Raw genomic sequence first — 16,827 nt, 5'->3', positions numbered from 1 at the left:
AAGTGCTGGGTTTAAGGCAGCAAACAGGGTAGGTCTGATAAGTACAGGAAGAAAAAAGGAAGAATAAAGGGGGCTGTATGGGTAGAGCTACAGGCCCCAGTGCAAGGCGTGTCCTGGAGTCAGTGCAAGAGGATGGCAGGGTGAGCAGGTGCCTGGGCCTGGAGGACAGAGGGTGGCCGGTTCAAAGGTTCCAAGAGAGAACAGATCAGTAGGGGAGACGGGGAGAGAAGGCAGAAGCAAAGAGGGAGGTCTTCAGGTGCTTCCCGAACCAGAGATGGTTCTCCTCAAGTTTTAGAGTGGCAGGGAGGCTGTTCCAGAGGGAGATCTACCACCAACTCGCTACATGGAGAAGCGACTAACCCTGAGGGAATTGGAGGCGGATGAGCCAAGAGCCCGAGAAGGAAGATATTTAGGAAGAGAGAGAGTTGAAGGTATTGAGGCCCCAGGCCCCAGAAGGCCTTGTGGACAATGCAGAGGGTTTTGAACTTAATCCTTGCCGCCACTGTGAGCCAGTTCAGAGATGTCAGTCCTTGAGAGATACGATCCCTGGGCTTGAGGCCAAGGACAAGTCTCGCAGTCCTGTTTTGGATGAGAGGGCGGAGTGTAGAGGCAGGCAGATTTAGAAAGAGGCTGTTGTAGTAGTCGAGCCTAGAGAGAACCAGAGCTCTGGAGACCGTTAGCTTCTGGGGGAAGGAGAGAAAATAAAAAATACCTCTGAGGAGGTGCAGCTGGTAATGTGACTTCTTAGAGACATCAGAGATGTGAGGGAGAAGGAAAGTGTGGAGTTGAAGATGACCCCAGGGTTTGTAGCCTCACAGGTGGGAGCAGGAAGAGGGCCAAGAGAGGCCGGGATCAGTACTTTCACCAGATGGATGGGATGAAGGTGTGGTCATCTGCAGAGCGTGGGTAGTCATTGGTTTCTACAAATCAACCATTGACATTGTACAGAATGGATGCAAAGCTTTACGGCTGAGACTTGCTAAAGAATTGACTTGGGTCAAAGTGAAAGGAGGTCCTTTACAGAGAGTGCCTCTGGAAAGTGTAAAGCTGTGTTTCAGAATGAATGGCACCAGAAAAGTTGGAGAGAACCAGAATTGTGGTTGAATATTTGACGTGCCAGGAATGAGCATTGGAACAGCAGTGATAATGGATCACTACTGGGCTTGTGGATCCAAAGCTTACATGAAGCTGCCCAAAGATTGGGGAGGACTATGTTCTATAGTGAACGTTCATGTTCCAGCATTTGTGATTCCTAAAAGCAGATACTCATCTGAGGAAGAAGAGATCTGTGGAGCTGATAAATGGAATGAAGAGAGAGAAGTATTTCTCAGCCAAGTCAATAGAAGCTTTTGATTCCATTCCATATGAGCACAGATTATTCAGTCAGACTTCATCGATATTCATATTAATCTTCATGCCAAGGATCCAGAAAGCAGCCAATAATACGTGGTTACAAATAACCAGATGGGAGTTGTTGTAGATAATCAATACTCCCATAAAGGGGTTCAACACTGTCAAGGAAGAGCTGAGAGCCATATGACCGATGACTCTTCAGAACAGATACATCTTGGACATGATCACAGCCATGAATGGAGGTGTTTGTGCCAAAATTGGAGAATCATGTTGCACTTTCACACCATCTCATGATGTTGAAAATGGCACCTTGACAGAGGCCATAGAGATGCTGACGAAGCTACACATCCAAATGGTGGACGAACTGGAAGACATTGCTGATGATAGTTGGTTTGGATCACTCTTTTCATGGGTTCCACAATGGCTGGCAGATATGTTAAGGTCCTTGAAGCCCTGACAGTGATGCTTTTGCTTGTATTTTGTGTAATCAGATTGGCTATCACACAATGTAAGAAGAATGCAAAGAAAGCAATCGGAATGAAGATCCTGATTGATATTGAATCAGGATGGAAAACTAAAGAACTAACATATGAAGAAATCAGAGACTATGTGAAGGCCAGCATCCATGCACCTGAGGGAATGAAGTTCCTGTACCCAAAGGATCACAAGAAATATGTGGGGAAGTTTATTTACTGCAGTCCAAGTGGACAGTGCATGCTTATGAATCGGAACAAGGATGAGCATGTGAAATCAGCTGGATACCTAAAAGGAGTAATAAAATATGGGTCCCAAAGAAGCATTTCTTTAGACAAGGATGTCTAGGTGTGAAGACTGATGGGAGAGTGGTCAATAAATCGCCCAGAAGGGGGAGTGTAGAGGAGGAGCCAAGTGCCCCCAACTCAAGCACCACTCCCATGTTGCCTATATGTTGGGAACCAGAGTGTGAAATAAGTGAAGTGTGTTACGAAATCCCCTCGCCTCGGTGCCTCCGCCGTATGGCAATGCTGGAGGTTACCATGGAGACGGGGACTCCCGTTCTCACAGTCCCGAATCCGTGGAAGTCATGTGACTTCACTGTCATGTTTACGGCGGGATAGGCTCCGCCCCCCCTACACCTAAGAGGTGTTCAAAAGAAGCCAGCGGAGACCAGAACGCTGCTTCTAATTAGCGTTACTTTACCGGATTTACTTACCTTGTGCTGATCTGTATATTGACCTTGGATTTCCTTCATTGACCCTTCTTTGCCTGTTCCTTGGATTTGTCGACTCGGCTTCTTCGACAGTGGTCTCGTCCGTCTGCCGAACCCCTTGCCTCCGGGCCCCATCCTACACTTCCCTTCCGCTGGCTCCGCAGTGTATTTCCTTATCACAGCAACCCCTTCCAGCCTTGTGCAAGCTGTGCTGTGAACTCCCAGCCGCCCAGACCCTCCAGCCTTGCGCAAGTGGCGCTGTGAACTCCCAGCCGCCCAGAGATCTCTATTCATCACGTTTCATAGCTGCCTAAGAAGAACTGCTGCCTTTCATCCCTAAAGTAAGACTGTTCTTTCTTTATCTATCTCCTTTGTCAGTACTGTTGTATATTTGTGGCTTGGGCATTTTTCTCAGGATTGAGATTAGAGTTACTGTGCCTGCCCTGCTTTCCTTTGGATCAACTTAACTGGAATACTTCAGCATCATAGTGATTACTGTGCACCTGAACGCTATCCTGAACCAGTGCACCATCCCGGACCTAGTTGCGTCCCTCGTGCCGTTCGGGGTAGTATCCCATACTAATTACCTATTTTTTATTTTATCCTGACGTTGATTTTCCTATCTCTAACTCTCTCCTATTAGGGTAAGCTGTCCAACTATATTCTGTACATTCTGGGATTCTGTACGGGCATAATTAAGGTTAACCCAACATTTTTCTTTTTCCCTTTTCTTAGTAGTTGCCTCTCAACTACTCTTCTTGATACCTTTTACCAAGCCTTATCAAGCCTCCTTTTCAGGTATTGTTCTCTCTTGCAAACACTGTACTTGTGTTGTGTTACCCAATCATTGCTTTGTAACAGTGTTTCCTTTTTTCCACAGCTTGTTATAGCGGGGTGGGTATCTCCGCTCTTTTGGGTAACCAATTCCTTTGCTTGTATTAACTCAAACAACAAAGGGGTGTGTTGCATTAAAGAGCTCCTCAGGTTGAGGAGGTCTGGTTCTGGAGAGTTCAATATCTTGAACATACCAGCTTAGACTGAAGGCTTACCAGAGCTGCTCCCTCTACCCTAGTGTCCAAACGTCGAACAACGCCCGACCTGTTCAACTAGCGGTGAGTAACAGAATTAGAAGCCACAATGATGGAACCCTCCGAATCCATGGCAGAGATCCTCCGTCATCTGGCGGAATTAAGGATGGAAATGTCTTCCATGAAAAGCGAGTTTCAACAGCGGATTAATGAAATACAGTCCTTGATCGCTGCTCCACCCATACAGGGGGAAACTGCGGCTGCATCTGCCTCTAGTGCGGCTTTTCCTACAGCAGCCTGTCGGAATTGAAACAATATTATGCCTCCTATCGTAACAATTTTATGTGCATTGGCCTACGCCAAGTTGTCTAAACATCATATGCGAACCAACTCCACGGCAAGGTCTTGACCTTAGAGAAAGTAATCTAAATCGCCATCTTGGATTAAGCCGCCATTTTAGGTTCTCTTGTTATATGGAAGTCACCCTGAACATCAAAATGGAGGCCGAATGACATTCTGAACAAGATTCTGGCCGTTGTGACCTCCGTACACATGAATAATTAATATGCCTGCAGGCCACTTGTCGGGGTTGCGAACTGAGACCTTGTCCTACCGTTGACCTATATGTAAATGTACAACTATATCAGTGAAACTAATCGAAATGCATATATTATAGGATTGACCTGGCAAAGAACCCATAGGCCCGGCTCATGGAATGGTTAACCAGCGAGAGGGTTGGCCAAGGGCTGGACGAACTGTATAAAAGACCTAAGTATTCCAATGTGCGGTCTCTCTCACTAACGCATCGAACCCTCGTTGAAGTTCGTTATGTTACTCTGAGAGCCGAATAGCTATCCATTTGTCAATTGACTTGGTAACTGTTGTAGCTTTTAAATAAAGCACTTGTATGTTCTTTGTAACCTGTGTTGGTGTGTTTCTTTTTGGGCTTCCCGGCCTTATATTATTTTTCTGTTTTCACAGTTGGCGCCCGAATAGGGACCCTCAAGATTGATGCCGGATCATTGAAGTTTGACGCAGACTATCGAACCGGGATCGGACGGTGTGATACTGCGGGCCCGACCGAACGAGACGCGATACCTCGGCAGCGCTGCACGATCCGATCTTTGGACGATAGTCGTGTGGTCTGACACGGCATCTTGACGAGGGTCCATTTTTGAGGCGGGCAGATTTGTCGAAACCACCAAACACAAGGTAAAATTTGTTAGGTAAGTTCTTTGGTAAACCGTACGGTCCACCTTAGGTTTGGTCAGGTGCAGTCATGACCCGACTCTTAATTTAACCCTGACAATTTGAATGTGGCGTATTGTATCTGCAGACACAATTATTGACCAGATAACACCAATTTTTTGTGAAGTGCCTGGGAAATTGTCTAACTGCTTTAGGGCTCTGTTCCGCAGCGATCGACAATCTTTGGAATTTAGCCGCCCGGCACCACAGGAGGGGTTGCCGGCATGTACTATGTACTGTAAGTATGGCATTGGAAGTATAGTATTTAATGATATTTGGCACAGACAAACCAGACCTGCCTCGGAATTTCAGTGGCCAATCAATGGTAGTTTCGAGATCCCCCGTATTAAATACCTAGACTCGGTCTTACTAAAAAAGAAGGCCAGACCTGCAGCATTCGACGTTTTGCAGAATTGGAAAAAAGAAGCGTTGCAGCAGCTTAAAAGTAGGGATAAACATGCACGCCGTCATAAAACAAATGCCGAAAAGGCGTTGTTATATGATAAAGAAAAAGATTCAGAGTCAGTCAAAAATATGGATAGGGCTTTCTCACTCGATATCCACAAAATGTATCCCTCTAAAGATTTTCATGCTTCTGAAGAATTTATTGAAAAATTGTTAAACGAATGCAGTCCTGGTGCCTCTGCGCCACTTCCATATGATCCTCTCCCGGGGGCTCTGCCCATTCCTGCTGTTATTCCTGTTCCCCCTGTACAACCTACTGTTCCTATTCCTCTAGTTGTTGTTCCTCCGCCTATCCTACCACCCCTTCCTCTTGCGCCGATAGTTGTACCCTCATTGAATTAGCCCACACCTCCGCTCCCGAGTGGTTCTGTATTGACTGAAGTTGATCGGGGTGCGGGGTCAAAGATTGTCACTCGAAATACTGTTTCTGCAGACAAGAAATGGGGATTATTTGCATGGGCTAAGCACTGTATGGAGAGAGGTGATCAAGCTAACGTTTTTTCCACATTATCAAATATGGGCATTTTTCCCGAGAAAAATGTTTTTATCGAAGGTTTGGGGACTCATTTATGTGTAATGTGGGGTAGATTACATAATACAGATCTCCCACAAGGAGTGAGGGATCTAAATACTTTAGCGCTTTCGAGGGACACAGAGGAGAAAGTACATGGAATGTTGAGAGATTGTTTGAGTATAGGAGGGACTTTGAAAAATTACGGGATAAGCATGGTGAAGACGACAGTATGTATGTACAGAAACGGTTCGTTCCGTGTCGTCGATCGGCATTTGAGGAAGTACGAATTTGTACCAAAGATGCGATTCGATGGATCTCGGATTCATCCATAGCGCCGGATGAAGTATATGACACGTATAGTCAGTATACAGTAGAAATGCAGAGGAATGTGATTCAGGTAATGGTACAGTACCTGCAGGATGAATGTGTGAGGAAGAAGGTTAGTTGTCCTATAGAGTTATTGGGTATTTGCAAGAGGGCTTTTTCACCCGACACTTCTTCAGCTGCCTTAGCACTCGACCTGGCTCTGTTGCTTAGTAAGCAGTCAGAGTTACCTATATCTCAGTTGCCTATGAGAGAGGTTCCTCCGACATTTGTCCCAAAGGTTGAGATTCCCGCTAAGGCTGGGACTGGTGCGCCCGCTGTGGACATCCCTGCACATTATGTATCGCAATTTGTTCACATCCTGTTTTCACGACAGGAAGGGAACACTATTAGACAATCAATTCCCGATATTAGGAAAAACCCGACAGGATTCTACAAAGAAATAGAGTCCGTTTTGCAGTGCTCTGTGTTCACCTTAAGTGATATTGACTTGCTATTCCCTGTACTCCTGCCCGTAGATTTATGGAAGCAGGTTCGAACAATAGACGATGTGCCAGGGTTGGGAGATACGTGGGCTAACATGACTAGGGTTGATGGGGAAAGACCAGCTGGTGAGAAGCCACTGCAGGTAATACTTACTTTGCCTGATAGAATTGTTGCAAAATTGAAAACCATAATTCCTGAGAAAAGAATTATTTGGGACAAGCTTACGGCCTGTGTTCAAGGAAAAACTGAAGGTGCCACCGAGTTCTTTAATAGATTCGAACAGGTATTCTCTGACTTCAGTTGACAGGACTTGGGCACAGAGTCGGGGAAAAGGTTGTTTGTGGACAAATTTGTACGTGGATTGTTGCCCGACATCCATTCACAGATTATGTCCTCTGAGAGCGCTTGGCAGGCGAAATCCCAATCTGAAGGTTTGCACATGGCTCAGTATTATGAGAACCGTGTTAATAATGAAAAAGAGAAAATAGAGAAGAGGAAAGGAGATTTGAAGACTAAAGTATTGTTACAACAAATTGTTAGAAATCACAGAGGAGGTATTTCAAAGACCAGAGGTCAGTATGTCCCGAAAGGAAACGCTCCTTTGGGTCCTGTGAATGTTAATCAATGTGCCTATTGCCGCCAGGAAGGTCATTGGCGAGCACAGTGCCCCGTCCTTCGCCAAAGGTCACACAATGAATTTGGGAGTATGGGTAGACGACCTAGAGGTCGCCCCGGAGCGGGGGTCCTTGATAGATGTCAGTTCTCGCAAGATCCTCAGCAACCTTTTTCACGGGAAAATCAGACTTCGAGTGTGGACACGAGAAACATATTTGATCACCCTTCTGCTGCCTACCTTTCTGAAGAGCTTCCTTCCGATGACATTTTATTTCGTTAGGACTGCCCGAAGCAGGGTTTAGACCTTCACCTATTCCCGTTAATCAGAAAGGTCCCTACGTTGAATTGTTAGTGGGGAATAGGAAACATCAGTTTTTGATAGACACTGGAGCACAGAAGTGCTCCATTGATCATTCCCGGGTTCCAAACATTCCACTGTCAGGGCAAACAAATGTTTCAGTAGGGTTTTCTGGCATACCAATTGCTTGCCCGGTTTCTTCGCCGGTGTCTGTTTCTTTGGGTCCCTTCACGGACCATTGTCCCTTCCTGCTGACTTCGAACTGTGAAGAGAATTTGCTGGGGTTAAATTTGTTGAAGAAATTGAATGCAGTAATTTATTGTTCCTCTGACGGAGTGCGACTGACGGTTTCACCACAGCAACTTCCCAATTCTCAGTTTTTGACTCGACCATTGCCTCCTGAGTTTATCGTTGTTCCGAATGTTTGTGGGCGGTTGACGACAATGATGTCGGGGTGTTACAGATCAAACCCGTTAAAATAGTTTTGAAACATGGAGTTAAACTACCACGCATTCCGCAATATAAAATAACAGTTGAGGGCGAGCGTGCTTTGAAGTGCATTGTCTCCGATTTTGTGCATCGAGGAGTGATTGAAGAGATTGCAGGTAGCTTATGTAACAGCCCGATTCTACCTGTATACAAGAAAGGCGACAATGAAATCCCATACCTTTTTATAATTTATCTACGTGCTATTAACAAAGTTGTCGCTCCACAATTTCCAATTGTGCCTGATGTAACAACAATACTAACAATGATCCCTGCAACAGCTACGCACTTTAGTGTTGTGGATCTGAAGAATGCTTTCTTCAGTATTCTTATACACAAGGAGAGTAGATATTTGTTTGCATTCACCTTGGGGGGACGTTCGTTCACATTTACTCGTGCACCTCAAGGGTATACTGAAAGTCCAAGCATTTATAGTAGGGCTTTGAAAGAGCAGCTTGATACCCTTGAATTGCCCCCTACATGTACATTGCTTCAGTATGTCGATGAATTACTTTTAGCTGCAGATTCTGAAAGTGCTTGTAAAGAAGGCACATAAAGCTTCGCTCAAGAAATTTCAATATTGTTGTCAGGAGGTCGCCTATTTAGGCTACCTCCTGTCAAAGGAGGGGAGAAGATTGACACCTGAAAGAATAAAACACATTTCTGGCATGTCTGTTCCAAATACACAGAAGGAAGTCAGAGCCTTAATAGGTATGGCTTCTTACTGTAGGTTGTGGATCCCGAACTTCTCACTAGTGATAAAACCGATGTTGGCTTTGACAAAGAAGGGCATTTCTTCGCCGCTGCCATGGAAAACGGAACATCAACGATCATTTGAGCTTCTCAAAACTGCGTTATGCTCTGCACCGGTTCTGGGTACTTCAAATTATGACAAGGCCTTTTTGTTGTTTGTGCATGAATGTGATGGATGTGCTTTGGCTGTGTTAACACAGGAACACGGAGGGAAGAATAGGCCGTGCGGCTACTACTCTTCCGCCCTTGATCCTGTCGCATGCGCTTTGCCAAGATGTTTGCAAGCTGTCGCTGCTGCTGCTGCGTTTGTAAAACAGAGTGAGGGAATGGTCTTAGGCCATGATTTAATTTTGATGGTACCTCACACTGTAGATGTTCTATTGAATAAAACCCAAACGCAACACCTCACCTCTGCATGGCTGACGAGGTTGAATTAATTCTGTTTGCCCCTCACATTCAAATTAAGAGGTGTTGTGTTCTGAATCCGGCTGAACTCCTACCTTTCCCGCAAAATACTGTTCGCGGTGACGAGGAATTACATGACTGCCTGTATACCACTCAACAGGAAACAAAGGGCAGGATAGACCTTATAGATACTCCTTTGGGTAATGCAGAAGGGGAGCTGTTTTGTGATGGCTCCTGCTTCAAACTCCCCGATGGTACATCTACAGCTGCCTACGCAGTTACTACATTGAGTACGGTTGTTGAAACTAAGAGAATTCCGCATAACTCTGCGCAGGCCGCAGGGATTATAGCGTTGACCCGAGCTTGCGAACCCTCCGAAGGGCTTACAGTAAACATATATACTGATAGCCAGTACGCCTTTGGGGTGGCCCACAACTTCGGGAGGCTCTGGTCAGAATGAGGGTTCCTAACCTCGCATGGGACCAAGATTCAGCATGGTCCCCTGATAGTGCAATTGCTCTCGGCACTCTCACTCCCTAGTCAGTTAGCGATCATGAAATGTGCAGCACATCGTAAGATCATAGATAATGTGGGAAAAGGGAACGCTTTTGCTGACCAGATAGCCAGGCAAACGGCCACAGACCTTAGAGCAGACATGTATGATCGAAGGGAAACAAAAGATGCCTATGTAATGGATGAAGGTATTGGGTCTGTGCGAGATATCCAAACTGATGCCACAATAGAAGAATCTAAAAGGTGGGCTGAAGGGATGGGGAAACTGGATGACGATGGGTGTTGGGTGGATACATCTGAAGGGAAATGGTTGCTCCCTGATTCATATGTGCTGGCAATGGTTACGATGGCACTCGGTCCTATGCATGTGTGCGCCCAACAGATCACGAAAATGTTAGAACAAGTCTGGGTGAATGATAAAATTTTGAAGATTGCACAGCGACACGTTCAGAATTGTATGATTTGCTTACAGCACAATGTGGGGAAGGGGACAGTAACTCCAAGGGGTAGCTTTGGCCCCCCTTCTGTCCCCTTCGAGGTCATCCACTTTGATTTTATTGAGATGGAACGGTGTAACAATCTAAAATATGTTCTTGTGATTATTTGTGCCTTTAGTAAATGGGTTGAGGCTTTCCCCGTTAAGGATACTACTGCCATGACCATTGCAAAGACTATGGTAAAGGAATTCTTTCCACGATTTGGGCTACCTAGGGTAATTTGGTCGGACAACGGTCCCCATTTTGTTGCAGCAGTAATTTTACAGATATGCACAGCGTTACACATTGAAAAGCGATTTCACTCAGCTAGGCATCCTCAAAGTGCTGGGTTGGTAGAGAGACATAACGGTATCCTAAAGAACAAGCTTGCCAAAACATGTGCCGGCACCAAACTCAAATGGCCAGATGCCTTACCTATTGTATTGTTAGCCATGCGTACCACACCTCAAACTAAGACTGGGCTCTCTCCATTTGAGGTAATAATGGGGAGACCTGCTAACATTTGGGGCCTTTCCGAAGCCCAAAACCCTGAGGGATGTCGAAAATGTATTGCTTGTAGACTATTGTAACCAGTTGACTAAAAATCTGTATCTCATTTATCATCAGGTCCAATCAGCTTTACCTGTACGGTTTACGGGCCCAGGACACGATATTCAGCCTGGAAGTTGGGTCCTAGTGAAGGCCTACGAAAGGTCTTCCTGTCTTGCGCCTCGCTGGCGGGGACCCTACCAGGTGCTGTTGGTCACCCAGACAGCAGTACGGGTGGCTGGAAAGAAGCATTGGATCCACGCGACGCATGTCAAGAAACTTCCTCACCCGACGCCACACGTTACAGAAGAAGCAGAACGCCTCGCTGATGCTACAATCTCTGATCCTGGAGTAGCAAACAGCGCTGTGAGTGTGTCGGAGAATTTCTCTGAGCCCGTGGAGCTTGGGGAACAGTCCATTTCATCTCCACACTCTTTGAGAAGGTCAGTTCTGGAAAATATTGTTTCAAGTTCTGCGACTTCCGTCGCCTCCGATACGTTGCTTCCCTCCGGAAGTGACGTTACCCTATTTCCGGATCAAACAGTACTGGGTACCACCACCTACGACCTTCGATGAAGAAAATAGGACTACGGTACGGGTTTTGCCTGTGCAATTGGAGAAGAAAGAGAGTAATTGAGAGATTTGTTCTTGCAAAAGAAAGTTTTTTGAAAAAAAGGGGATTCTGCTGGCTAGGGATAGGGAAGGACCAAGAAGTCGCGCGACCATAGTGTCGCCAGCAACGAACATTGGGGTCGTCGATTGAGAAACTACGATGCCTGCCACCTCCACCGCTGCTGCTCGCATTGGACTTGTAAATAAGGGGGTGACCAACTCGGACAACGAACAATGTGCCTGGGCCCCGAAAAAGTATTGCTGTGTTGTGTTAATAGTAATAGGAATTTGTATAATTACTGCTGTGGGACTTTGGTACTTCGATGAAATTTACCCGCTAAAACCTCTACTGCCAATTGAAATTGTACCTACTACTTTAACTCCCTCTGTACACCTTCATACTTTGTCACCTAGAGACTCCCAGCATAGACGAAAGTACCATAATAACACTTTAATGATAATAATGAATTTAACGCATGCCATTTTTAATAAGAGTAATTGCTGGATTTGCACTCATTTACCGCACATGGGAACAAGGGGCTAGGATGGTATATTCACCCTTAACCTTTAACGACTGCTTGCTATGCCTCTCTTAGAGCGCTATTCTTTGGCCGTTGGAATGATAGCATCTCAGGGAACTTTGATAGAACTAATTTAAATGACTTTGAGAAACGTGAATTGACTCCCCTGGGATGCTCGCTTTTTGCAAATAGAAGTAAACCTAATGTTGCTTCTATTAGGCCATCTGATAAACTATCTCTTCCTTTTCAAACTCTAATTTCCTTTAAAATGGCTCCGATACGCAATAAGGATGCTGTGCCTCCTCCCTACTCTATTAACCATAGCCCCGATTCAGTCCCCTTTTGTGTACAAAGAAATGGCACTCGGTCAATGGGAGACTTTGAAGGTTGTGTGAACTTTGTAAATTTGACCGGGGAGAACAGGCCTCTGTATGTAGGGGGGCCTGTCTATTTCATTTGCGGTAGTTCAGCATTTCCCTGGTTGCCCAAGGATTGGAGAGGAACCTGTTATTTAGGAATCCTGTTACCTGGGGTATTCATAACTAGTACATTGGAAGTTTCTAAGGCTCGCCCACGGCGGGACGAGAACGGAGATACCCCTGGGCAAGTATTGGGAGATATAGCAAAATCTGTTGTGCCATTTTGGGGACAGATAGCAAATTCTGAATATATTAGGGGGCTAGCAAGAGTACTGGAGAGAACCATCAACCGGACCACGGATATACTCTACAATATGACACTAGAACAGAAAGCAATAAGATTGGTAGCACTCCAAAATCGGATGGCATTAGATGTCATCTTGGCAGAACGTGGTGGAGCATGCAAATTAGTGGGGTCCGCTTGCTGTGTTTTCGTACCAGATTCCTCACCAACAATTTTCAAAGCAATACAGAACTTGCACATCCTTAGTTCTGAAGTGCATGTTCCTGTGGGAGATTGGAATATTAGTGCCTGGTTCTGGGATTCTCTACGATCCTGGGGTTGGAAGGTGCTTTCTGTTATACTGGTTATTTTGGGAATCCTGCTATTCCTTTGTTGCTGTTTCCAGTGTCTACCTAGTATATGTGCAATGCTAGGGGGATGTTGTGCTCAGGCAGTGAGTACAATAGGGTACAAAATATATGTCCCAGATACAGCATCTAAAGAGTTTGTGTTACAAGAGGTTCTGTTGAACGACCTAATGGCTATAGATATTACAGATAATGATTTAGGATGTATGGACGACAGTGTATGGAGTTATTTACAAAGATAGTAGAAATGATATTAGCACTTGGCATAGGCCAAAAGGAGGGTTTGTCGGAATTGAAACAATATTATGCCTCCCTTTCGTAACAATTTTATGTGTATTGGCCTACTCCAAGTTGGCTAAACATCATATGCGAACAAACTCCACAGCAAGGTCTTGACCTTAGAGAAAGTAATGTAAGTCGCCATCTTGGATTAAGCCGCCATTTTAGGTTCTCTTGTTATATGGAAGTCACCTTGAACATCAAAATGGAGGCCGAATGACCTTCTGAACAAGATTCTGGCCGTTGTGACCTCCGTACACATGAATAATTAATATGCCTGCAGGCCACTTGTCGGGGACGCGAACTGAGACCTTGTCCTACCGTTGACCTATATGTAAATGTACAACTATATCAGTGAAACTAATCGAAATGCATATATTATAGGATTGACCTGGCAAAGAACCCATAGGCCCGACTCATGGAATGGTTAACCCGCGAGAGGGTTGGCCAAGGGCTGGACGAACTGTATAAAAGACATAAGTATTCCATTGGGCGGTCTCTCTCACTAACGCATCGAACCCTCGTTGAAGTTCGTTATGTTACTCTGAGAGCCGAATAGCTATCCGTTTGTCAATTGACTTGGTAACTGTTGTAGCTTTTAAATAAAGCACTTGTATGTTCTTTGTAACCTGTGTTGGTGTGTTTCTTTTTGGGCTTCCCGGCCTTACATTATTTTTCTGTTTTCACAAGCCCAGGAAAACCCGTCTATCGTGCTCTCTGCTCAGTTCCCTTTGGCTCCGCCGGAACGGTTCTTGGGGGATCCTAAACACTACAGAACCTTCATCAATCAATGCAAATTGCATTTTCTGCGTCGCCCTACATCCTTTCCAACATCTACCACTAAGGCAGCATTTATCTTGTCTCATTTAGGGGGCACAGCCACAGCCTGGGCAAATCCCCTCCTGTAATCAAACAGTCATGTGCTGTACAACTGTGATGCACTCTTGGCCACCATGAGCCGGGTCTTTGATACCAGGTATACCTCACATGCTTCCGACCTAGAGCTGCTCAAGTTGCGGCAGGGATCTACTCCCTTGCTCTCTTATTTGGCATGGTTCAATCAGTTAGCGGCTGAAACCGATTGGCCGGAAGAGAAAAAAACGGCTGTCTGTTATCAAGGCCTTTCTGAGGAACTAAAAGACACTCTTTCAACGGTTCCTGTAGTTCCCACAGTTTTCAGCGACCTTTTGGATATGGTTCTCCAAATCGACGCTCGACGAGCAGAACGTAAAGGAGAGAAGCGACCCACTGTACCGCTGTCTGTTCCTGACCTTCCAACGGCTGGTGTCCCCACCCCAGAACCTATGCAGATAGGGGCGGTCCGGGGGCCGTTAACCCCTGCACAACGTGAATATCGTCGTAGCTACAATTTGTGCATGTATTGTGGTTCCTCGGAGCATTTATTACCCGAATGCCCAAAAAAGCCAAAGAAGAAGGCGGGAAACTCCAAATCCCGACAGTAAATAGAGTCCTTACGTCGGGAAATACAGCTTTGGACTCCTCATGTCAAAAACAAACCACATTATTCCATTTACCAGTTACCTTTTCTGGGAGTTTGAGGACTTCATTCCCAGTCTCTGTGGTAATTGATTCCGGGGCCACTGGGAATTACATAGACCGCCATTTCGCCGCTATAAATGGTATTGTGTTGGTGGAAAAACTGCACCCCGAGAATGTAAGCGCTGTTGATGGGCCAGCCCTAGTTTCTGGACTTGTGACTCAACAAACTACCTCTATTACCATGACCACAACCGAGGGACACACTGAGGACATCGTTTTCGATGTAATTCAAGCCCCCGTCTATAAAGTGATCTTGGGCATTCCTTGGCTCAGATTGCACAATCCTTTGATCGACTGGGCTATGGGTCTGGTTCAATTCCCTTCTACCTTTTGTAACAGTACCTGCTTGTCTTCCTTGGGAGTCGTGGACGAAAAACCTAGTCGAGTTCTGTCAGGACTGTCTTCCTGTATTGGGGCAATTACTGGGACATCGACTAACTCGGTACCTCTTGAACATACACGATTTCACGATGTATTCGATAAGGGTATGCCTGAAACCCTGCCACCACATCGTATATATGATTGCCCGATAGACTTGATACCTGGAGCAAAGATTCCATCGGGTCGTGTTTATTCACTGTCCCTTAAGTAGGATCAGGTTCTAAAGGAGTATTTGGATAAAGCTCTTTCTACCGGGTTTATTCGGCCTTCCAAATCCCCGGCCGCATCACCATTGTTTTTCGTCCCTAAAAAAGAAGGGGATCTGCGCCCCTGCATTGATTACAGAGCACTCAATGAAGTGACTGTCAAGAACCAATACCCCTTGTCTCTGATATCAACTATTATCGACCAATTGGGCAAATCTAGTATATTCACCAAACTAGATCTTAGAGGGGCTTACAATCTCATTCGCATTAAAGCCGGAGACCAGTGGAAAACTGCCTTCAATACACGTTTCGGCCTTTTTGAGTACTTAGTGATGCCCTTCGGACTCTGCAATGCGCCTGCCATCTTTCAGGCTTTCATGAACGGTGTCTTTCATGACACACAAGACCAATTTGTCGTGGTATACCTCGATGATATTCTTATTTATTCGACTTCAATGACCAAACACGTCAATCATGTCTCTATTGTTCTCCAGCGGCTTCGAGACAACCATCTCTATGCAAAAGCCGAAAAATGTGTGTTTCATTCCAACGAAGTGGAGTTCTTAGGATACAATATTACGAACCAGGGCATACAAATTAGCAAATCCAAGGTCAGGGCCGTCCTAGAATGGCCTATCCCCTCTAAAGTCAAAGCTCTGCAATCATTTTTGGGGTTTGCTAACTTTTATTGGCGCTTTATTCATTCCTTCTCAGCTATTGCGGCTCCCCTTACGGCTCTGACTAGCTCAAAAGTCCGCTTTTCTTGTAATGATACTGCTCAATCAGCTTTTGATTCATTGAAGGAGGCTTTTACTTCAGCTCCGCTATTACAGCATCCCAACCCAGATAATCCTTTCTTGGTGGAAGCTGACGCCTCGGGGTACGCTGTGGGTGCTATCCTTTCGCAAACATGCGCTCAAACAGGAGAGATACACCCGGTTGCTTTTTTTTCCAGGAAACTTACAACCTATGAATGTAATTATCCCATTACTGAACGGGAACTGCTTGCCATTAAAGAGGCCTTTATGGAATGGCGACACCATCTCCTGGGCGCCAGGCATGTAGTCACTGTATATTCGGATCGCAGAAGTTTACTGGCATTCAAGACAATGAAATGTCTTACCGCCCGACAGGCTCGGTGGCATCTTTTCTTTTCCCAGTTCCAGTTCGTCATAACCTATCGCCCTGCAAGATTGCATGTTCCTGCAGACGCATTATCCAGACAATCATCAGGGGATCAACGGACTCCGAGGGTTTCTGTTCCCTTGCTTGCTGATAATGTGTAAATATCCAGAGATTGGATCAGTAGAATGGAATGACACTCTTTAGTACAAATTCATATTTTATTAAATAAATTTATCATATGAAATAGCAATTTCTCAATAAAAAATTCATAAAAAACATTTCATATCCACAATCATAGCCACATACAAATCTCATTCATACATTTACACAGAACACAACAACCCATGATATTTCACTTATCATTGGGTTTTACGAACACAGCTTCATTTATATTGAACAATAGACCCAGTCCCTAGCATTAGGTGTCATGG

The sequence above is a fragment of the Ambystoma mexicanum genome, chromosome 2q (assembly GCF_040938575.1).
Source record: "Ambystoma mexicanum isolate Mex_15411 chromosome 2q, UKY_AmexF1_1, whole genome shotgun sequence".
Classification (NCBI taxonomy): Eukaryota; Metazoa; Chordata; class Amphibia; order Caudata; family Ambystomatidae; genus Ambystoma; species Ambystoma mexicanum.
The sequence above is the reverse complement of the archived record's forward strand: the minus strand, read 5'-3'. Positions refer to the sequence as shown.